Here is a 24,800-nt window from a genome sequence, read left to right on the forward strand (position 1 = left end):
CTCCTAATCTGTAGCTTTTCTTTTATCCTCTTAACAAGGTCTTCCACAAAGCAAAAGTTTAAAATTTTTATCGTCTGATTTATCAAGTTTCCTTTTATGAATTGTGCCTTTGGTGTCCCCCTTAAGAACTCTTTGCCTAGTCCTAGATCCCAAATTGAGTTTTCTCCTATGTTTTTCCTAAGAGGGTTATAATTTTGCATTTTACATTTAAGTCCATGATCAATTTTGAGTTAAATTTTGTATAAGTTATGAGGTTTAGGCAAGATTTATTTTGTTGTTTCTGGATGTCCAATTGCTCCAGGACCATTTTTTATAAAGCCTATCCTTCCTGTATTGAATTGCTTTTGTACTTGAGTCAAAATCAGTTGCAAGTATTTGTATAGATCTCTTATTGAGTTCTCTATTCTATTCCATTGATCTATGTGTCTAACTCTCCATGAATACCAAACAATCTTGATTACTATTGTTTTATAATTAGTCTTGATACTGGGTAATGATTCCTCCCACTTTATTCCTCTCTTTCAAAATAGTTCCCTTGCCTTTCCATATAAATTTTAGGATAATTGTATCTATAAAAATTTTGCTAGAATTTTAATAGGAATGGCATTAAATATTTCATTCAGAGAGAACTGACATCTTTACTATGCTGAGTCTTCCAAACCATGAACATGATATGTATCTTTATTTATTTAGATCTCTGACTTTTTTATTCAGTATTTTGTAGTCTGTGGAATACAAGTCTTATTTATGTTTTGTTAGATTTCTACCTATTTTTTATTTGAGCAATTGTAAATGATATTGTACTTTTAATTTCAGTGTCCACATGTTCATTACTCATATACAGAAAAATAATTCAATTTTATGCTGGATTCACTTAATTGTTCTAGGAGTTGAGATTTGTTCATTTGTTTTGGGGAGGGATTCCTTTTTGTTGATTCCTTGGGGTTTTCTACAGAGACAATTATGTCATCTGCATATAAGGACAGATAAATTTCTTCATTTCCGATCTGTATGCCTTTTATTTCCTTCTCTTGCTTTGTTACACTGACTAGAATTTACAGAACTATACTAAATAAGAGTGGTGAGAGCTGACATCCTTGCCTTGTTACCAGCTTTAGGGGGAAAGCGTACAGTCTTTCACCATTAAGTTTGACGTCAGGTTTAGGATTTTTATAGATTCACTTTATCAAGTTGAGGAAATTCCCCACTAGTCCTGTTTTTCTGAGAGGTTTTTTTTTCATCAAAAATGTAAAAATTTTCGAAAAAGTTTTGCATCTATTGATATGTGATTGCATCTATGATCATATGATTTTTCTTCTTTAGCCTGTTAATATGGTGAATTACATTATATGATTTTCAAATGTTGAACCAGTCTTGCATCTCTGGAGAAAACCCCATTTGGTCGTGGTGTATAATTCTTTTTATAGAATGCCAAATTCTATTTGCCAATATTTTGCAAAAACTTTTGTGTCTATGTTCACGTGGATATTGGTCTATAGTTTTCTTTTTCTTTTTTGTACTGTCTTTATCTGGTTTTTAGTATCAAGAAATACTGGCTTCATAAAATGAATTGGAAATGCTTCCTTTTCTTCTATTTTGAAGAGATTGTGTAGAATCGGCATTAGTTCTTCTTTAAACATTTGTTAGTATTCTCCAGTGAAAACTTCTGGGCCTGGAGATTTATTTTGGGAGGGTTTAAATTATTATTTTTTTATTACTTATTTATTATTTATTTTAATTTTTTTGTCTGTGTCGGGTCTTAGTGGTGGCACACGGGATCTTCACTGAGGCGTGCGGTCTTTTCAAAGAATCAAAATTCTTTAATAACCTAAATGGGAAGAATTTGAAAAAGAATAGACACTTGTATATGTATAACTGAATCACTTTGCTGTACACCTGAAACTAACACAACATTGTAATCGATGATACTCCAATATAAAATAAAATTTTTAAAACATTTAAAAATTTTAGAAAAACCCAACTTTTTGTTCCACTGATTTCCTCTACTTTTGTTTTTAATTTCATTGATCTCTGTTCTTTTCTTTATTATTTCCTTCGCTATGCTTGCTTTTCACTTATTTTGCTCTTCTTTTTCTAGATTCTTGAAGTAAGAACTTAGATTACTTTTCCTCTTTTCTAATGAAAGCATTTTAATGCTATAAATTTTCTTTTCAGTAGTGCTTTAGCTGAGTCCCACAAATTTTGATATGCTGTATATTCATTTTCATTCAGTTCAATTTATTTTTACTTCAATATAATCAAAACCCATGGATTACCTAGAAATGTGTTGTTTAGTTTCCAAGTACATGGAGATTTTGCTGTGATCCTTCTGTTAGTGATTTCTAGATTAATTCTACTGTGTCCAGAAAGTACATACCATGTGACTTCTATTCTCTTAAAGTTTTATGGCGCAAGATATGTCCTATTTTGGTATATGTTCCATGGGCACTTGAAAAGAATACGTACTCTGCTGTGGTTGGGTGAATCTTTCTATAAATGTCAATTAAAGCTTGTTGGCTGATAACGTTGTTGCGTTCTTCTATATCCTTGCTGATTGTCTGTTTAGTTGTTCTATCAGTGTTATTAGAGGAGTATGGAAATCTCCAACTATAATGAGGAATTTGTCCATTTCTACTTTCAGTTCTATCAGTTTTTGCTTCACATATTTTGCAGCTCTATTGTTTGATGCATGCACATTTAGGATTACTATCTCTTCTTGGTATACTGACCTTTTGCCATTAAATAATGTCCCTTTCTGACTAATTTTCTTTGCTCTAAAGTTTACTTTATATGATATTAATATAGCCACTTCTGATTTATTTTGATTAATAGTTGCATAATATATCTTTTTCATCTTTTTACTTTCAACCTTTTTACATTGTTATATTTGAAGTGAGTTTCTTATAGATCGCATACAGTTATGTTTTTTAAATAAACTCTGCCAGTGACAGTCTTATAGTTGATATATGTAAACCATTCACATTTAATGCAATTATTAATATGTTGTGAATTAAGCCTGCCATTTTATATTTTGTTTTCTGTTTGTTCTCTCAGTTTTTCATTTGCTTCCTTTTTCCTATCTTCCTATGGGTTATAATAAATCTATGTTATTTTTAAATGTATCTCTTTGTACAGTATTTTTAGTGATTTCTCTGAGTATTGCATTATACATAGATAACTTGTACTTCTACTGACACCATGGGGGCCAGGGAGGTGGTCTCATCACCACTGGGCAGTAGTGAAAATCTTAACGCTCCATGCGGTCTCCTCTGACACCACTCCAGGTGAGGGGTTTCCTTGTTCCAGTGTGGAGAGGGTAGGCGTCTTTTCTCGTGTTGGTGGAGGTGGGGCCTTGGTTCTTCTGTGGTGTTTGGCTAGAGTGGAGCAGTTATTGTCTAAACGTTTTCTGTCTTCCTAAGCTGCCCCTTTCCTGGTCCTTTGGCTAGAGAGAGCAGGCTTGTGTTGGGGCTTTTTCTGTCTGCACTTGGTGTTTCCAGGTTACAGGTTTATTAAGCTCCAAGTCTGGGATTTATGAGACAAAAAGAAAACCCAGGAAATTTACCATTATGTTGTTCCTTGTGTCCTGCGGTTCCTAGCTGGTCTGCTTTCCTCTTTTCATCTTTCAGAATCTTCTTATGTTTGTTTTATATATATTGTCCAAGGTTTTGGGTTGTACTTAGCACATGAAATGGGGAAAAGTACGTCTACTCCATCTTCCCAGAAGTGAAAGTGCTTCTTCCATAGCTATTTAATGAAGAATATTTAAAACGATAGAAAGACTACCAGCACAGATGTTTTGAGAAGACAAATCATCAACTAGCCATTATATTGTCAGATAAATATATTTATTGTCAGATAAATATATTTATTGTCAGATAAATACACGTAGTTATCATAAAATTTAAATTGAACCTGTATTTATTCTGATTCCTTTCATCACAAAATTGGGTTTCAATTTAAGGCAAAGAAGAGTTTTTTTGTAATGTGGAATGGTTCCTTTTAATAATTCAAAAGGTTTTCAATTGTAATCTTGATATTATAAATGTTCTTATATGAAAGTACATTTGTATCAGATTATTAATAAATGCTTGAATTTTGTGGTAGGTTATAGATAAAGCAGTTCTCAGATTAAATTCTGCCACTAATATAAGCACTTATTGGCAGATAGCACAAAGGCAACCTGTTTTCTTAGCTAGATGAAGTCCCAGGCTCTGTCTTTTTTTTTTGGCCAGATCATGGGGCATGCAGGATCGTAGTTCCCTGGTCAGGGATTGAACCTATGTCCCCTGCAGTGGAAGCACAGATTCTTAACCACTGGACTGCCAGTCCCTTTTTTCTTCTTCTTTTTTTCCCCCCCAGGCTCATCTTCTTAAATGCTCTAACCACACTTTGCATTAAAAAAATATTCAAGAAAATCATGAATTCTAGAGGCAAATTCAGTTAACCTCTCAGTCAGCCTCAAATGACCAGAATCTTCTAAATTCTGGGAACACAAGAACATATTGTATTCAAGTCTCAGGCACCAACCTCACATGTGAGGGAGGCAGGCTTCCTAGCTTCTTATACCCTATCACGCAAAATGGGAGAGTTTCTCTAAAATATTTTGATCAATCCATATATCTTAAAGACCAATAATTTCAGCAAAAAAAATTCTGAAAGCCATTGTACAAAATAGCAAACTATTAATGTCACCAAGGAGAACCCATTAGTAACGTTTAACAAAATGTCTAGTCCCATTTTAATCCAAGATAAAGATGGCTGGAAGGGTTGAGGGGCTGTTTGCAAAGTATGTCATTTGGTTAAATATCAACAAACTATTCCTAGAAACATGCATACAGCCTAGGTTAACTGACCGCCCAAATGTGAATGAATTCCAAACAATTCACACACATATACTTACATGTCTATACTGAATTATTTAAAACATAAAGTTGTTGACCACATAATGCACACACTGTTTTAAATAACTTACCCTCCTATTCTCAACAACCCACTTAGAAGGAACAGCATATTCATATATATGTCAGTGTAGGATGAGCCCTCCACACGAAAAATTGTGCAGCACATTACTTTTATATTTTTATGCTCTTGTAAAAGCTAAGTAACTATTTATGCCCCATTTCTCATTTTTCCTGAAAACACCCACCAGCGTCACGCTGTACATCATAGAGAATGCCGATTTAATCGCTGAGAAGTCAGGGCAGGAGGAAGGACAGAAGGAAGGCAGAAGTAGTGGACAGAGCATCTTACAGTTTTTCCAGAAGTGAAGCAGCTGGTAACCACCCTTTGTTGCAGAGTCACCTCTTGTAAGCTTCTGAAAGTCATTGCTTTTCTGACACTCATACTAGGGTGGATTAAGCACAGCATTCTTTAGAAAAGCTGTTTTCAGACTTTTTAAAAAAACTTCTATTGTAGTAGAACAGAGGGAAGGGTTGATAAAGCTACCGCTATCCAGCCCCCTCCCAGAAGGGTGGTTCTCAAAATGTGGACCCCATCCCAGACTTGCTGAGTCAGAATCTCCAGAATTAAGGTCCAGAACCAGCATATTTAACAACCTCCCAGGTAACTTGGGAGATCTCTGCCTTCCTGCCTTGTGGAACACAGTTTGAAAATCACTCACTGTTACAATTAGTTTAATAGTCAACATAACACAGAGAGGAAATTAGATCTCTGTGGGCAACACTGTGTGGAAACAGAATGACCAAAAGCTCCAGTCACAGCGAACAATTAAAGGGCAGCCAGCACAGGTGGTCCTGGGGTCCAGAGCAGGAGTGTCCCTGCCCACCCAAGACCAAACCCAGGCCAGACTGACTTCTGGTTGCTTTTGCTTTGTTGTGCTATGAGGTGAATGGTCACATAGGAAAAAATAGGGGCTTTTTACTTTCAAATTCCTTTCTTTATGAAATAAACTTCTTTAAAAATTGTAACTTATTGAAACACTTTAGTTCTTACTGAAACCTCTTACCATGGAAACGTGACATTTAGAGAGAAATATATTAGTCAAAGAATGTAATTAATAAAAGGCGTTCTTTCTGAAGTTGACACCAGGGATTTAATTGATCAGCACCATAGGCTAACATCAGTCACCAAAGGGACGCGGGTAGCATTCCAATCAGAGGACAGAAAGGAGGAGTTTGGAGGAAGTGTGTGGTATAAAATCAAATATATGTAGAATAAACAAATACCTGGGCTCTCAAAAAACAAAACAAAACAAAATTAGCCCTCATAAGCCAAACCACTGCAAGCAGGCAATATTGTTGTTAAAATTGCTTTTACATGAACTGTTTATGTTTTCAATGTTTTCTGACTTCTTGTATTGCTTTTCCTGTATGTAGGGATTTCACAATTTTGGATATAAAAACAAAGCAATGTTTGACTACACTTTTAATACCCTAAAAAACCTCAGAATGTCCAAGAAAGGAATAAATAGATTTAAAAATATGTATTTCCAAAGAATATATAGTGGCATATGGAAAAGTTCTTTATTAATTTAATTTTTTAAAAGAAAAGCAGAGATATGAAACTATATTTCAGTATAATGAGCTTGATCCCAATTTTGTAAACATATGAACATCTGTGTTTGAGATATATTGAAAAAAAAAAAAAACTGGAGTGAAATATACCTAAACTTTTCACAGTTAACTTTACTCTGGGTATTAAGAGTATATTATTTTCTACTTTATACATTTTTGTTTCAAAATTGTCTACAATAAATGTGTATTCATTTTATAATTAACATATTTTTTAAGTGACCAAGTTTCCATTCTCTCAAAATAATTCTAGGATCTTTTTCTATTTATTCATGCGTGATTCATGTCCCTTTTAGCACTACCACCCCCAACCCATTTGAAAATATCCTTCAAGCACAAAGACATTGACCTCAAACTTCAACAAAGATCACTGAAGCTTTAAAATTCTATGATTCTAGACATCTCTAGGTGCCATATATTGGCGCATTTATTTCATATATAAACAAGTTATAGGGTAATAAGAAATTTTATTATTTTTATCATATCAGGCAGAACCTGATGTGTCTGCCATTTTGCAATTCACATTCTGTTGTACTAATTGTAGGCTTTATAGAGGATATTTCAAATACCAACAACTGAGACTTCACCTGTTGGAGAGTTATAGCTTGCGGATATAAATCATGCATACATCCTGTTCCTAATTAAGGAGGAAGATTGTCATATGTCATTGGAGACAACATAACAGACAGCTGCTTCTACCATGCCAGCCCTTGCATCTGTCAAAATATTGCTTAGAAATACTTGTGAGGATAAGACAAGGATAAATACACTCATGAGGCTGAGGATGATCACCAAACACACATGCACAAGACAAAAAATTCGCTACATAAAATCTTTATTCTCGGGGCTTCCCTGGTGGCGCAGTGGTTGAGAATCTGCCTGCCAATGCAGGGGACACGGGTTCGAGCCCTGGTCTGGGAAGATCCCACATGCAGCGGAGCGGCTAGGCCCGTGAGCCACAACTACTGAGCCTGCGCGTCTGGAGCCTGTGCTCCGCAACAAGAGAGGCCGCGATAGTGAGAGGCCCGCGCACCGCGATGAAGAGTGGCCCCCGCTTGCCACAACTACAGAAAGCCCTCGCACAGAAACGAAGACCCAACACAGCCATAAATAAATAAATAAATAAATAAATAAATAAATAAATAAAGACTAATATTTTTAAAAAAAAATCTTTATTCTCAAGTTATTCCAGTGGCATATATAGCAAAGAGAGGGTTTGGGATTCACAAGGGAAAAGGGAAAGGGAATTCAAGCTCCAGAGTTGTTATATACAGGAGAGAGCTGGGGGCAGTAATCTCACTGATACAGAAGAAAGGTACCTGGTCCTGAAGCTGCAGTCAAACAGTCTTTGGTTCAAGTGCCAATTATCCCACTTATTACCTTTGTGACCACTGATGAATCACACAACTTCTTTAATCTCATTTGCTTCATTTGTGAAAGGAGAATTAAAATATCAAATGGATAGGATGACTATGAGAATTACATGAAGAAATATATGCAAATTATTTAGGTCATAAGTCTTTGGGTTCCCCAGTAAATGCCCATTCATTTCTGGTCCATCTCTGAGGAAGAAATTAAAGCATTTGGTTGTTGTCCGGATATTGGGTTCCATTGGCTCAGGTAGGGCAGGCTTGCTCCCAAGGTAGCACAAGGCCCTCACAGCAAAAGAGCAAAAGTCAAGCCTGAATCCTCTAACACTAATTTTTCCAACTATGGGTCATGATACATTAGTGGGATATAAAACAATTTAGTGTGGTGTGATTAACATTTTTTAAGTGAAATGGAATGGACCACATTAGAACTCATCAAACGTGGTAAGGGTGAATTTCATGGAACTCTTATTTTGGTTTCATATATGTGTGCATGTTCACGTATACATACTTCATTTTTATGTGAAAGTATTTCTTACCGTGGATCAAGGTCAAAAATTTTTGAAAACTACTTCTTTAGAGAAAGCCAGGTTTCAAAGTCCCAGCCCAAAGGCTCATGTCACACTGATTCAGAGTTTGAAAGAAGCGAGATAGGAGCTAATTAGGAAGAGTGTGAGGGCAGGAACCTCAGTGATTGCTGGAACAAGCTTGAAGTATCCACAATTCCTATACTTGTCAATGGTTATGTAGTGAGCCAGGCTTAACATGGGCATAGCAGACCCTAGATACTAGCCAGATTTGGTTCCCAGGATGCTGGGGGTTAGCAGCTTCCTTCACATTCCCCAGCAAAACCACTGATCCCCTCTACTGGGGCACCTGGGTTTTGTTCACCTCCTGCTCTGTGGTACGTCTCACCTAGGACCAGTTTTCTTACCTCCCTCCTGCCACGCACAAGTCTTGGGGCTGAGCCCTGTTCTCATCCTTCCCCGCTTCACCTCACTCGGTGCTCTGTAGACTCAAGTGCCCCTCGCTACATTCTATGGCCAGTCCCCACACTCTCCCTCCCCCTCCCATCCCAGCATCTGGCCCCAAGTGGAACTGATGGCCCACAGCTCAACTCAGAAAATCAGAACAGATGAAACCCTTCTCCAACATGAAGACCTTCAAATATTTGTCACCTCTTTAAATGTGATGAAATTACCTTGTACGTCTTCACCTAGTCGCCAGAACAGTCACCAGAGAGATGGAGTATCACCAGGAGCCTCCTCCTAGGGCCCTGGTCCCAGAATGTTGCCGCCACCAGCGGGCAGGAGTCCTTCTGTTTGTCGTACCTCCCAGCTTATATTTGCCCACGAGGATCTCATGTACCGTTATCAGGGGTCTTGCTGAGGTCCCAACAGCCTAGGTCTACCACTGTCCTGTGGGGCATTATCTTGATGCCATTGCAGGCTACCAGAATGCCGAAAATACTACCAGGAGGTCATGGGATGGTTTGTTAAAAATCCATTTGTAACACACAGTGAGAAAGAAGGGAAAAGAGACCAGGATGAGTTAACACACTTAAGATAGGGTGCAGCCAGGGTGGAAGGACCTCACTGCTTGAATCCTGGGTTAGCAGTGTTCATTTGTCTTCTCTCTCTCTCTCTCACTCACACACACACACACACACACACACACACACATGTCTTTCCTACTGATGCCATAGTTACAAAGATCAAAATTGAGATTTGAGCAAGGGGGCCCAAGGATGGAAGTTGCCCTGGGCCCATCACACATTGGCTCCATTGGAGAAACAAAGGGACAAGTACCTCTGGCCATAGCTATAGCTCACCAGTTAGCTGATGACCAGCCCTGGGTTTATGTGTGTTTCTTGGGCAGAGGATACATGGGGCTAGAATGGCTACGTGAATTAGGACCTCATTAATATTATGTGCTCATTTAGTAACCTGAATACCTTATGCCTTTTTTTATATTTAGTATCTCATATATCCCATATACATTTATATGACTGAATATTTAGTACCCAGGACCTCATGAATATCAGATATCTTTTGGTCACTTTATGCCTTCACATCTATGTTTAACACATATGTCCTACTTACTAACTGCTTGTCTATATCTAACACACCTTAAAATGTTTCACCTATATTTTACAAATTTATTCATCTTCTATAATAGAATTGACTTATTTCAAAAGCAAGTGCACATTACACCACTTTTCTCTGATTGCCAGTTTAGTAGGCAATTCATTTAAGGAAAGTTAAATTTCCTTCCATTTAGAAGGAAATTCATTTAAGCCAACCTAATTGACCTATATCGACATGGGGACTCAGCCTGGCCTCCAGAGCAGGCTGGCTGGGTTTAAACCACTACGAGCCACGTGAGTTTAGTCAAGTCACTTATCCCCCTGTTCTTCAGTTTCCTCAGATGTAAAACAGGGATGATAAAAGTATCTACTGCACACAGCTACTGTGAAGATTAAATGAAACCATCTAAGCAAAGTAATTAGAGCAGTGCCTGGCACATAATAAATGCGATGTAAGTGATACTGTTCTAATTTTCCATAGACTCCTCAGGCAGGCGCCTGGGAACATCTCTTTTTCATCTAAGCCATCATCTAGACTGAATGCCATCTCTAGGTCTGGAGTCTACTTCTATCCTCTTTGGGAAAATTAGGATGGTGCTTATCGTATTCCAGATTATGTTGACAAGGCAAAGCAAATGTAAATGTGACATGACTGCAACACAACGAGGTCAGCCCAATGCCTAGAGTACTACAATCTCCAGTTCACTTCCCCAGTTGTCTCAAAATCACAACAATTTCCCACATTTTTATCCTTCTTTTAACTCACAATTCCTATTCTCTGTAGAACAAATTTCAGCGATTTATCTGGCTATGGTTTTCTCTCTTCTCTGGCCCTGCTCAGTGTAAAGCTCTACATCTGTTAGCTACCCTCTGAACAAATGCAATCTGCCCCTCCGTCCATTCTTCACACTTAGCCAGGAATGCATCATCCTGGTGTCTTAAACCACAGCTCACACACCCAAATTCCATTTGTCAATACCATCTGCATAGCCAGCCACCTCCCTCCAAGACCTTCCCCTATCATGCAAAGGCAGAAATGATGAATAATGATCATAGCGACCATTTGCCAAATATCTGCTATGTGCCAGGGAGTGTGTTTAGGGCTTTCCACTGATCTCTAATCCTGGTACCACAGGCACTATTGTTAGCACCCACCGGCTTTCGTGTGAAGTGCCTCCCAGAAACCCAGAGACAGGAGAGACCAATACATAATAGATCAGAAATATGCTGTCACCTTAAATACCCAGAAAGTGAAGAGTCTTGCATTAATTGATCAAAACCAGATGGAATGTGTCAAATTATCTAAAGAAAGACTGTGTCACAAAAACTCTAGAAAAAAGAAGTCAGTCATTAGTTGGTGGACCTAAGAATCATTCTCAACTCCTGCTCCCTTATCACTTTCCACTATACAGGATGGAAAAGCCAAACACTTGCCTTCCCAGCCTGCTTTGCAACTGGAGGGGTGGGGAGCAGGCATGTAAGGGGGCCATGCAGTGGGGTCATACAACACAATTCTGGCCAGTAAGAAATAAGTGGAAGTCTTCTGGGGATGACAGAGCAGTTTTTGCTTTCATAATGAAAGGGACAGGTAAGGATGACGCCACCCCTGCCTTCACCTCTTACTGCCTTGAATGAGAGATGTAATGGTTGCAGCCAGAAAAGACATGACATTTAGATTCAGACAGAACTGCATTCAAATCTGTTTCCTCACTTACTGGAGGTGTGGCATTGGGTAAATTCCTTAATATGCCTCATCTGTAAAATGGGTTTAATAATACCTGTAGATGTTCCAGTGATAAGGGAATGATGCACCACAATGGTCAGATGTTCAGTCCTCAGCTGGTACATATAGTTTCCAAGTGGCAGCTCCATGGGATTGCCAATTATCATCAGAAGGCACTCTCCACTGTTGCTATTCTCCGGGTGCTTCATCCTTTGCTGATTTCCTTGGCCCTGTCCATGTCTCTGAAAAGATCCATTCATTAAACTCTCTCTAAGTGACCATTTCAGTGTGCCATCTATTTCCTGCTACAGTCCCAACTGACGCAATCACTGATCGAGTATGCTCGTTGTGGAGACTTCACTCCAACAAAGAGTAGCCAGCCCAACCAGGTCTCAGAGGCCCCTTTGATCTAAAGGCCCCCAAGCCAAGCCTTCCTTCCCTTCATGTCTGCTGTTGACCCCTAAGTTACCAAGAAAGGATCCTGGCCCTGGCCTCCCTGCTGGAACATCATGTACCTGCCTCAGGGACACACACAAACACACACACAAACATACACACACAGACATCCCACCCCAACCAAAGAAGAAGAAATAGCATCTAGGCAGGGTCAATAGCTGGATTAAATTTTCAGAGGAATAAAGAAAAAGCAGGAAGGACTAAAACATTTTAAACTCCATCTAGTTTCATGCTATATCCCTAAAGCCTACTACAACGCAGTGGGTGAGCTCAAGAAATGAATGTGCCTCTTCCCACATCCCCACCCCAGGCCCAGGAGAAGGAAAAGCAGGGGTGACAGGGCAAAGCCTCCCTTATAACTCTGCTGGAGAGAGAAGAAGGCCAGCAATTATTAGGTAATCTCAGTAGTCTGGAACTACTTTCCTGTTACATATCATGCACACACCCTCCATTAATTTTGATCACGTTATCAAAATCTTCAGTTCCCTTGTTTCCATTTGGCATTACTTCTCTTATTTTATCCTGGATTCCTTCAAGAATCCTGACACACTGAGGTGTTGAGAAGCAACTTCCCTTAAGCTTGGTGGCCAACTTCCATTCATCATTGAATATAAAAATTAACACAGCAAAGTCCCAGTTCCTGCTGAATCGTGCCCTCTGTCTCCACACTTTCCGTAGCCTTGGGCTCCCAAGAGAGCTTTTGCTTCTGGCTCCCCTTGCTAAGTGGCTTGTTGGGCTGCCTGGGCATTCTGGGCTTCTGGGTGTAGGCACCCCAGCACCACCTACACCATTCTATCCCTACTCCTGTTATCTTGGGACAAGCCTTTGCTGCTGCCAGGACAGTCACTTGCTATTGCCAGCAATTCATCAGCAATCAGCAGCAATTAGCAGCAGCCTGAGTTAACACACATTAGAAACCACTCAGCAAACTCAGAAAGGAAAACCTCTGAGAATTTTAGAGAATGGCTGACCTCTTCCCATCCTCCAGCTGCAGTGAGAAGCCTTACACCCATCTCTCCAGAACTCTAAACAGGCTGCCAATGTACACTAGATCTTGTAAACCCAGGAGAGGCTATACCTTCTTTGGGGTCTGCAACATATGTTTCCAGAGCTCCCACCTTGAAATATGGTTTGGCTAGATGGCAAGCAACTAGCTTCATGCTGTCCTGTGATGAAGGCTCAGAAGTCATTCACCTTGAGCTCCTTCCATCAGCAAAGTGGCACCAAGGGATGAATCTTTTTTTTTTTTTTTCTTTATTAGTTGTTTTGTTTGTTTGTTGTTTTATACTGCAGGTTCTTATTAGGCATCAATTTTATACACATCAGTGTATACATGTCAATCCCAATAGCCCAATTCAGCACAACACCATCCCCACCCCACCGCAGTTTTCCCCCCTTGGTGTCCCTATGTCCGTTCTCTACATCTGTGTCTCAACCTCTGCCCTGCAAACTGGCTCATCTGTACCATTTTTCTAGGTTCCACATACATGCGTTAATATACGATATTTGTTTTTCTCTTTCTGACTTACTTCACTCTGTATGACAGTCTCTAGATCCATCCACGTCTCAACAAATGACTCAATTTCGTTCCTTTTTATGGCTGAGTAATATTCCATTGTATATATGTACCACATCTTCTTTATCCATTCGTCTGTCAGTGGGCATTTAGGTTGCTTCCGTGACCTGGCTATTGTAAATAGTGCTGCAATGAACATTCGGGTGCATGTGTCTTTTTGAATTACGGTTTTCTCTGGGTATATGCCCAGTAGTGGGATTGCTGGGTCATATGGTAATTCTATTTTCAGTTTTTTAAGGAACCTCCATATTGTTCTCCATAGTGGCTGTATCAATTTACATTCCCACCAACAGTGCAAGAGGGTTCCCTTTTCTCCACACCCTCTCCAGCATTTCTTGTTTGTAGATTTTCTGATGATGCCCATTCTAACTGGTGTGAGGTGATACCTCATTGTAGTTTTGATTTGCATTTCTCTAATAATTAGTGATGTTGAGCATCTTTTCATGTGCTTCGTGGCCGTCTGTATGTCTTCTTTGGAGAAATGTCTATTTAGGTCTTCTGCCCATTTTTGGATTGGGGTGTTTGTTTCTTTAATATTGAGCCGAATGAGCTGTTTATATATTTTGGAGATTAATCCTTTGTCCGTTGATTCGTTTGCAAATATTTTCTCCCATTCTGAGGGTTGTCTTTTCGTCTTGTTTATGGTTTCCTTTGCTGTGCAAAAGCTTTGAAGTTTCATTAGGTCCCATTTGTTTATTTTTGTTTTTATTTCCATTACTCTAGGAGGTGGATCAAAAAAGATCTTGCTGTGATTTATGTCAAAGAGTGTTCTTCCTATGTTTTCCTCTAAGAGTTTTATAGTGTCCAGTCTTACATTTAGGTCTCGAATCCATTTTGAGTTTATTTTTGTGTATGGTGTTAGGGAGTAATCTAATTTCATTCTTTTACATGTAGCTGTCCAGTTTTCCCAGCACCACTTATTGAAGAGACTGTCTTTTCTCCATTGTATATCTTTGCCTCCTCTGTCATAGATTAGTTGACCATAGGTGCGTGGGTTTATCTCTGGGCTTTCTATCTTGTTCCATTGATCTATGTTTCTGTTTTTGTGCCAGTACCATATTGTCTTGATTACTGTAGCTTTGTAGTATAGTCTGAAGTCAGGGAGTCTGATTCCTCCAGCTCCGTTTTTTTCCCTCAAGACTGCTTTGGCTATTCGGGGTCTTTTGTGTCTCCATACAAATTTTAAGATGATTTGTTCTAGTTCCGTAAAAAATGCCATTGGTAATTTGATAGGGATTGCATTGAATCTGTAGATTGCTTTGGGTAGTATAGTCATTTTCACAGTGTTGATTCCTCCAATCCAAGAACATGGTATATCTCTCCAGCTGTTGGTATCATCTTTAATTTATTTCATCTGTGTCTTATAGTTTTCTGCATACAGGTCTTTTGTCTCCCTAGGTAGGTTTATTCCTAGGTATTTCATTCTTTTTGTTGCAATGGTAAATGGGAGTGTTTCCATAATTTCTCTTTCAGATTTTTCATCATTAGTGTATAGGAATGCAAGAGATTTCTGTGCATTAATTTTGTATCCTGCAACTTTACCATATTCATTAATTAGCTCTAGCAGTTTTCTGGTGGCAGTTTTAGGATTCTCTGTGTATAATATCATGTCATCCGCAAACAGTGACAGTTTTACTTCTTCTTTTCCAATTTGTATTCCTTTTATTTCTTTTTCTTCTCTGATTGTCGTGGCTAAGACTTCCAGAACTATGTTGAATAATAGTGGTGAGAGTGGACATCCTTGTCTCGTTCCTGATCTTAGAGGAAATGCTTTCAGTTTTTCACCATTGAGAATGATGTTTGCTGTGGGTTTGTCATATATGGCCTTTATTATGTTGAGGTAGGTTCCCTCTATGCCCACTTTCTGGAGAGTTTTTATCATAAATGGGTGTTGAATTTTGTCAAAAGTTTTTTCTGCATCTATTGAGATGATCATATGGTTTTTCTTCTTCAATTTGTTAATATGGTGTATCACATTGATTGATTTGCGTATATTGAAGAATCCTTGCATCCCTGGGATAAATCCCACTTGATCATGGTGTATGATCCTTTTAACGTGTTGTTGGATTCTGTTTGCTAGTATTTTGTTGAGGATTTTTGCATCTATATTCATCAGTGATATCGGTCTGTAATTTTCTTTCTTTGTAGTGTCTTTGTCTGGTTTTGGTATCAGGGTGATTGTGGCCTCATAGAATGAGTTTGGGAGTGTGCCTTCCTCTGCAATTTTTTGGAAGAGTTTGAGAAGGATAGGTGTTAGCTCTTCTCTAAATGTTTGATAGAATTCACCTGTGAAGCCATCTGGTCCTGGACTTTTGTTTGTTGGAAGATTTTTAATCACAGTTTCAATTTCATTGCTTGTGATTGGTCTGTTCATATTTTCTGTTTCTTCCTGGTTCAGTCTTGGAAGGTTATACCTTTCTAAGAATTTGTCCATTTCTTCCAGGTTGTCCATTTTATTGGCATAAAGTTGCTTGTAGTAGTCTCTTAGGATGCTTTGTATTTCTGCAGTGTCTGTTGTAACTTCTCCTTTTTCATTTCTAATTTTATTGATTTGAGTCCTCTCCCTCTTTTTCTTGATGAGTCTGGCTAATGGCTTATCAATTTTGTTTATCTTCTCAAAGAACCAGCTTTTAGTTTTATTGATCTTTGCTATTGTTTTCTTTGTTTCTATTTCATTTATTTCTGCTCTGATCTTTATGATTTCTTTCCTTCTGCTAACTTTGGGTTTTCTTTGTTCTTCTTTCTCTAGTTTCTTTAGGTGTAAGGTTAGATTGTTTACTTGAGATTTTTCTTGTTTCTTGAGGTAGGCTTGTATAGCTGTAAACTTCCCTCTTAGAACTGCTTTTGCTGCATCCCATAGGTTTTGGGTCGTCGTGTTTTCATTGTCATTTGTCTCTAGGTATTTTTTGATTTCTTCTTTGATTTCTTCAGTGATCTCTTGGTTATTTAGTAACGTATTGTTTAGCCTCCATGTGTTTGTCTTTTTTACGTTTTTTCCCTGTAGTTCATTTCTAATCTCATAGCATTGTGGTCAGAAAAGATGCTTGATATGATTTCAATTTTTTTAAATTTACTGAGGCTTGATTTGTGACCCAAGATGTGATCTATCCTGGAGAATGTTCCGTGCGCACTTGAGAAGAACGTGTAATCTGCTGTTTTTGGATGGAATGTCCTATAAATATCAATTAAATCTATCTGGTCTATTGTGTCATTTAAAGCTTCTGTTTCCTTATTTATTTTCATTTTGGATGATCTGTCCATTGGTGTAAGTGAGGTGTTAAAGTCCCCCACTATTATTGTGTTACTGTCAATTTCCTCTTTTATGGCTGTTAGCAGTTGCCTTATGTATTGAGGTGCTCCTATGTTGGGTGCATATATATTTATAATTGTTATATCTTCTTCTTGGATTGATCCCTTGATCATTATGTAGTGTCCTTCTTTGTCTCTTGTAACATTCTTTACTTTAAAGTCTATTTTATCTGATATGAGTATAGCTACTCCAGCTTTCTTTTGATTTCCATTTGCATGGAATATCTTTTTCCATCCCCTCACTTTCAGTCTGTATGTGTCCCTAGGTCTAAAGTGGGTCTCTTGTAGACAGCATATATATGGGTCTTGTTTTTGTATCCATTCAGCAAGCCTGTGTCTTTTGGTTGGAGCATTTAATCCATTCACGTTTAAGGTAATTATCGATATGTATGTTCCTATGACCATTTTCTTAATTGTTTTGGGTTTGTTTTTGTAGGTCCTTTTCTTCTCTTGTGTTTCCCACTTAGAGAAGTTCCTTTAGCATTTGTTGTAGAGCTGGTTTGGTGGTGCTGAATTCTCTTAGCTTTTGCTTGTCTGTAAAGCTTTTGATTTCTCCATCAAATCTAAATGAGATCCTTGCCGGCTAGAGTAATCTTGGTTGTAGGTTCTTCCCTTTCATCACTTTAAGTATATCATGCCACTCCCTTCTGGCTTGTAGAGTTTCTGCTGAGAAATCAGCTGTTAACCTTATGGGAGTTCCCTTGTATGTTATTTGTCGTTTTTCCCTTGCTGCTTTCAATAATTTTTCTTTGTCTTTAATTTTTGCCATTTTGATTACTATGTGTCTCGGCGTGTTTCTCCTTGGGTTTATCCTGTATGGGACTCTCTGCGCTTCCTGGACTTGGGTGGCTATTTCCTTTCCCATGTTAGGGAAGTTTTCGACTATAATCTCCTCAAGTATTTTCTCTGGCCCTTTCTCTCTCTCTTCTCCTTCTGGGACCCCTATAATGCGAATGTTGTTGCGTTTAATGTTGTCCCAGAGGTCTCTTAGGCTGTCTTCATTTCTTTTCATTCTTTTTTCTTTAGTCTGTTCCGCAGCAGTGAATTCCACCATTCTGTCTTCCAGGTCACTTATCCGTTCTTCTGCCTCAGTTATTCTGCTATTGATTCCTTCTTGTGTAGTTTTCATTTCAGTTATTGTATTGGTCATCTCTGTTTGTTTGTTCTTTAATTCTTCTAGGTCTTTGTTAATCATTTCTTGCATCTTCTCAATCTTTGCCTCCATTCTTATTCCGAGGTCCTGGATCATCTTCACTATCATTATTCTGAATTCTTTTTCTGGTTTTTTCTTGTTCCTTGTTTTTCTTGTTCCTTCATCTGATATATAGCCCTCTGCCTTTTCATCTTGTCTATCTTTCTGTAACTGTGGGTTTTGGTCCACAGGCTGCAGGATTGTAGTTTTTCTTGCTTCTGCTGTCTGTCCTCTGGTGGTTGAGGCTATCTAAGAGGCTTGATGGGAGGCTCTGGTGGTGGGTAGAGCTGACTGTTGCTGTGGCGGACCAAGGGATGAATCTTAACATCTTCATTATTCCATCTAAGCCACCAGTTGGCGGTGCACACCAGCCAATGCCCAGATGTCAAAGTCTTAAAAGACAAGACACAGCCATCAGTATGGAACTGCTGGTCTCTCTTGGAGAAAACCACTCAGCAATCTATCTACATATCATTAAACAAACATTTACTGAGCCTCTCCTATGTTCCAGGCACAGTGCAGGCACTGGTATTCAGAGCTGAGGAGTTCACAGCCTGGAAAGATAGAGAGAGATCTAGGTAGACAGTTACCATACAGTGTGATAAACTGTGGTAGCAAGAGGCATCGGGTGCTGGGGAAGCCTATAAGAGGACACAAGAAAGCCTTCCTGAGAAGTTGATGCTCGAACAGAGCCTTAAGGAACAAATAGGACTTAGCAGGGCAAAGACAGCAGAGGGCACATCACACACAGATGCTCTGATCCTGGGGCATCTGGGGAGCTGCACTGGTAGGTCAGGGGATGGGGTGGGCACAACGTGGCAAGAGATGAGACTGAAGGAGGAGGGTCAGTGGAGGCAAAACTTAAGAGTTTCTTGATGAATTCCAAGGTTCTTTCAACCACTATCTCTATTTTCTAAAAATAGAGCCATGAAGGAATGGAATTTTAGAAACAGAAGAGAACTTGGACATAACTAATGTCACCAAGTAAGCTAAGGCCCAGGAAGGTCAAATTAGGATTGGAGGCAGCACATGGAGATGATGGGATGCCAGTAGATCACATAAGACTTTACAGTCCACCAAGCTCTTTCATCATCACATATCGAGAACAGAGGGAAACGCAAACAAGTCAAAAGACCTAATCTATAAGCATGCCTCAACCACTGCCTGGCCTTGGGTCTTCGGTGAATCCTTTTATGGCTCTGGATCTGACATTCACATCTATAGGAGGAAGAGGCAGGATCACTAGTGCTCTTTCCAGTTCTGACATTCCTCGTTTCTAGAATCTGATACTATAGAGCCTTTACTGTCAAGTTGGAAAAAGGTAACTTCTCCTATGAAGACCTACAGTTGTAATTTTCTGAAGGTTTTCAGGGTGGCTCTAACTCATATTTCTAATCATAATCCATTTCCCATTTAAATCAACTGGTCATGATTAATCTAGCATCACCCTTATTGAAACTGTCTACAATTAAACCTCCAAACGAGGTGCCTCTGTAATCTCTAGAAAGCCCTCTGATCCCAAAGAAGTCACTGTCTCACTCCATACTGACACTCTTTCATGATATGCAACCAAAGGCCCCAAAGGATAGCTTGCTTTCTTTTTTAGTTTAAATTTGGGCACTGAAAATCTACAGGGACATTTCATAATAAAGAAATGAATGTATCACACCTTCTGCCTTCCTTGTCATTTATTATTAAAGACATTTGCAGGACAGCAGGCTCACATTACTTTGGATCCATCCAGGCCTGCTGGTAATTCTCATTATGAGGTGAGGAGCACAGCCCGAGAGGCCCTTCATTTATCACGAGCGGAACAACGTGGATGTCACCGCAAGGACTGAAGACGCAGGAGGGACCGACTCAGCCCAAGCCAAAGGATTCCTCAGCAGCGGTGACCATGCTTCATGCAAACAACCTGAGAAACAAGAGAAAAGAAAAAACACAAAATGTAAACTTGCTAACTTTTCAACAGTGGAGTTTTTTTGTTTTTTTATTTTAAAATCAGGGTTATGTGCTTCTAGGCACTGTGTTCTAGTGTAGGATCCGAACATGAAAAAACTCAGCCCTGCCCTCAAGGAGCTTACAATCAAACAGGGGAGATGGAAAAGTGAAAATAGAAGTTGCAAGAGATAGGTACCACGAAACCGGAAGTTGAGTTCAGAGAGGAGAGAAATCCCAGCACCCTGGGTGGGCAGTGACACCTGCAACAAACAGGGCAGGGGCAGGACTTAGGCAGGAAGTGGGTGTGCAGCATCTGCTTCCCAGGTCGCCGGGGGCCACCTCCCTCTCACCCTGCACTCTCCTTCACTCAATTATTTCCCTCATAGTTCTCATACCCCCTGAATTTCCTTCCTTCCTTCTTCCCTTCATTCTCTTGTTGACAGTGTGTCTCCCCCACTAGAAGGCAAGCATCATGAGAGCAGGACTTTGCCTTGTTCTCTTCAGTGCCCAGAACAGTGCCTGGCATGGAATTGGTGCTCAGTCAATGTGTGAAGGCAGGAAGGCAAGGCAGGCATGCAGGAAATGAGGGAAGAAGGGAGGGAGAGAGGGGGGCAGGGAGGGAAGAAACCATCCACAGAAATGGATTCATGTCCCTACTCATCTTTGCCTTGCATCCTATTGAGATTTTAAAGACTGCTGTGGATTACTTCCACCGAGAGATCTGCCCTGATGCCCTCAGCTCACCTAATTCTTAACCTGGCCCTAAATTCTTCTACAGTCTGGCTACTCCCCGCCACACATCCCACAAAACTGCATGATCACTTGCACATGCTGTTCCCTGTGCCAGGAATATCATCCCTTTGTTACACCTTTATGTGCCAGATAAGCGCCCGCTCATTCTTCACAACTAAAGGTGGCAATTTAGTGATATATAACAAAATGTTAAATGCGCACCCCTTTTGACCCATCAATCCACTTTTGTAAATGGACCCTTGGGTTTTCTCACACAGGGCAAATGTCACCTCTTCTGCGAAGTTCTCTCTGAACTCTGAAGCAGGCCCCTGGCTCCCCTGTGACCCAGTAGCACACAGAGCACCCCTTTCATATATCATGTATCCTGCAGTGTATAACTGTCATTTACAAGTTGTTCTCCTGATACTGAACCTGAGCTCTTCACGAAACTTAACATTCTTGTGAGTAGACAGACAAAAATGTAAGTAAGAGAGCAAATAAATGCATAAACACATACTTTCAGATAAGGGCTGAAAATAAAAAGGATAATTCAATCTCCAAGGAAAGAATGAGAATCTCCCTTTTCTAACTTATTGTGCACTTTCTGTGTGTGTATTATGATTGTCATGTTTTAAAATGTAAATTCTCCTCTAAGGGTCTGTACTGTGTATGCATTTTGATATACTATGGGATGTTGCAGGCATCTGGGTCCTGTCTGCCCAAGTATGCTGTAAGATTATAACAGCAGAAACCATATCCTGTACATCTTTTGCCTGCCCCATGTCACCTAACATAGCAGGATTTCATTACCCCCTGGTTGATTAGTCATAAAAGTAACTTAAAGCACAGGTGCTACTGATGAGCCTGAAGCATCACCTTTGAATTAAATGTTCAAACACATGGAGACAGATGAACCCCAAAGTGGAATGTTCACCTAACAGAGATCTGTGCCTGGCCCCTGACCAGTTCAGATTAAAAAAAAACAAAAACAAAAAAACCCTCTAAGCCTATAGATCAGTATAATTCTAACAGGTAACCTGAATTTATTGTCTTTAAAGTGAATTTGTGACTTATGAGAATCTTTATTTTGAAAGAGTATAGAAACTCATAGGAAGCGAATCATGCGCAGCCTCTAATTTCTATACCCTCTACTTTCTGTTTTATAGCAGCCTCATAAGAGAATAATTGCTATCATTAGAAGTATGCTTGTAAAAGAAAACAATAATGCTTATTTAGAAATTCCTTCAGAATGCCAGGGAATGTTGCAGGAAATCGATATTACTAAATGAGTAAGATTTGGGGTATCTTTTGCAGTAACAAATCTAAAATACCTATTTAAGAGAAAAATTACTTTCTCAGTCTTAACCTATAATATTCATACAAAAACATGCAGTAATTGTTCTTATAATTATTTTCCTGTTTGGCTTTTCTCTTTTGGTTTTCTAATGGGCAAACAATGTAGTCAATGAAGAAAAAGGAAATTCTTTTCAGAACAAATAGGAGGGTAAAGAGAGGCTCTATATTGTTTGTACATTTAAGATGGGAACATTTCCTACATGAGGAAGAGAGTAGATGTGAGCTAGTTTTCAATGGAAAAACATCACAGTGACTGAAATGTTTACTTTTTATTGTTGTTACGCACACCAAACTCCACAGGGTTCTTTTGTTGTTTAAAAATGAGGTTATCAAAATTGTTACGACGATAATTTTCTCCAAATTGAACTATAGATTCAACACAATGACAATTATGATCCCATAAGAATTTTTAGTGAAAATTGACAAGCTTATTCTAAAACATATATGAAAATGCCAAGGACTTAGGAGATCCAAGACCTTCTTGAAGAAGGAGGAGGAGTGGGAGGAGAAGGAGGGGAAGGGGGAGGGGGAGGAGGAAGAGAAAGAGAATCATACATGTAGTTAATAAAAATGAATAGGCATTAGGAGTTTGGGATTAACATACACACACTACTGTATAGCACAGGGAACTATACTCAATATTTTGTAATAACCTCTAAGGGAAAATAATCTGAAAAAGAATATATATATATCTCTGAATCACTTTGCTGTACACCTGAAACTAACACAACATTGTAAATCAACTATACTTCAATTAAAAAAAAATGAATAGGCAAGTCACAGATTGGGAAAAATCATCACCATATATATTATTATCATATCACCATATATATATTATTACTACCAGATGGGCAAAATTTTTTAATCTGTTTAAAAAACATTTAAAAATTAATAAATATTTTCAAGAATGTGGCTCATTGGAAACTCTTATACATTGCTGACAGAAGTATAAATTTCCAACGACAGTTGATTCTCATTTGTTGCAGTAGTTATATTCTATAAACTTGCCACAAACATTGAATTAGCAAATATTGAACCATCGCTCCTAGGAAAAATAAAGGGTTAGTTCCCTGCTAGTAGTCTCTAGTCACAATATTTTTGTCAACCAATCAACACATAACCTGGTTTTATGTGTATTTCTATTCAAAGACACCTTATTTAACATATACTGTTGATTCATTAGTATTGAACTCATAGCCAACAGTACTGTAACTCATACCTAAAGGAAACATCCAACACACATCTCTGTAAGGCACATCCTGCAGACAGTTCCTACTATGTGACTCTGCCCTTTTGGTCATAGCTGATTGGATCATTTGTGGACACCTGACTGAAGCTGGGCCAATCAGAATCTAACCCTCAAGAATTTAAACTGAGAGCCATAGTGCAGAAGCATTGGCAGCTGTAATATTAATGGCCAATTCTCAAGTGAAGGTTGAGCTGTAGAGGTTCCCAGAACTGCCCTGCTTAGCCCCCCCTTCCTGAATACTAGTTTTTCAGGTTTTCCTAGAATTCCATGAGGTTTCTTCTCAGGAATCTATGTTCCACAAGTTGTAACTAAGACACAGTCATTTATTCATTCAACAAAATTTTCAAGCATCTACTACACACCAGGCACATAGTTGGAAACTTAGAGGGTGGACCCAGATGTCAAAACAACTAACTACACAAATAAGTATATAGTTACTGGCTGTGAAAAGTGCCACAGCAGAAAAGCATGGGTGCTCTTAGGGAATTACTTTTGTCACAAATGAGATAATGTATGTAAAGCACTTAGCACAAGGCTTGGCTCCTAATAGGCTCTCGGTATACTATATTCTTTGGCCAAATTCTCTCTAAATAATTGTTCTGGCACAATGTCTTCCTGGGTGAGGCTGGCCCATATCCTGCCAAACTGTTCTAATTGGCTGCTAGTTTACTCCTTGCCTTTACTTTCTGATGCCAAAGTATTAATCCCAAAATATCACTTTGATTATACTGCCTGGTTGTATCCCATGCCAAAGAGTTTGGACTCTTTCCTGTAAGCCAGCTGTGAGGTCCCAGATGGGAGAAATGTAGGTAAGCAGGATTCTTGGTCACCTGTCTCCCTACTCCAAAGAAAATAAAAATGCTGCTACTACAGAGGGAAAAAGGGAAGGACTGCGTGTCAAGCAGGCCACTGCTGCGCTCGTTATTTCTACTGAGTTAATTAAGATATCCAGTTGTCCAAATAAGTATTGACCAAGAGGGAGGTGAGGAGGGAAGGAGAGAGCAGCTCTGAGGTAGGCCCTTCCTCCTTCGGTACTGGAGAGAGGGCTTTGACTGCTCAGAACAAACTGCTACGGGGATGGTCAGTTCAATAGAAAACGTTCAGCCACCTGCTCTGCCTTGCGCCCCAGAGCCCCAGTGGATATCTGGGTGCCAGAGACATTCTCTTTGAGGGGTCCCACCAGGTGCTACTCTGCCATCTCTTCTCTTCTCCTCCTTCTCCTTCTTTGCTTTATTCTCCCATTCTAAAGCATTTTGTGGCATTTAATATGGCTACACCAG

General features: G+C 39.2%; 1 long non-coding RNA gene across 1 annotated transcript in view; it reads right to left on the reverse strand.

Moving 5' to 3' along the window:
* Window positions 1-19,950: 19,950 nt before the first annotated feature.
* The window catches only part of LOC137751588 (uncharacterized), a 90,961-nt gene continuing 86,111 nt past the window's right edge, over window positions 19,951-24,800 (reverse strand). Inside the window, exon 3 of the long non-coding RNA XR_011070875.1 lies at window positions 19,951-20,157. This is a non-coding gene — a long non-coding RNA (uncharacterized lncRNA). The remainder of the gene's footprint in view (window positions 20,158-24,800) is intronic.

The sequence above is a fragment of the Eschrichtius robustus genome, chromosome 17 (genome assembly GCF_028021215.1).
Source record: "Eschrichtius robustus isolate mEscRob2 chromosome 17, mEscRob2.pri, whole genome shotgun sequence".
In the NCBI taxonomy this organism is placed as follows: Eukaryota; Metazoa; Chordata; class Mammalia; order Artiodactyla; family Eschrichtiidae; genus Eschrichtius; species Eschrichtius robustus.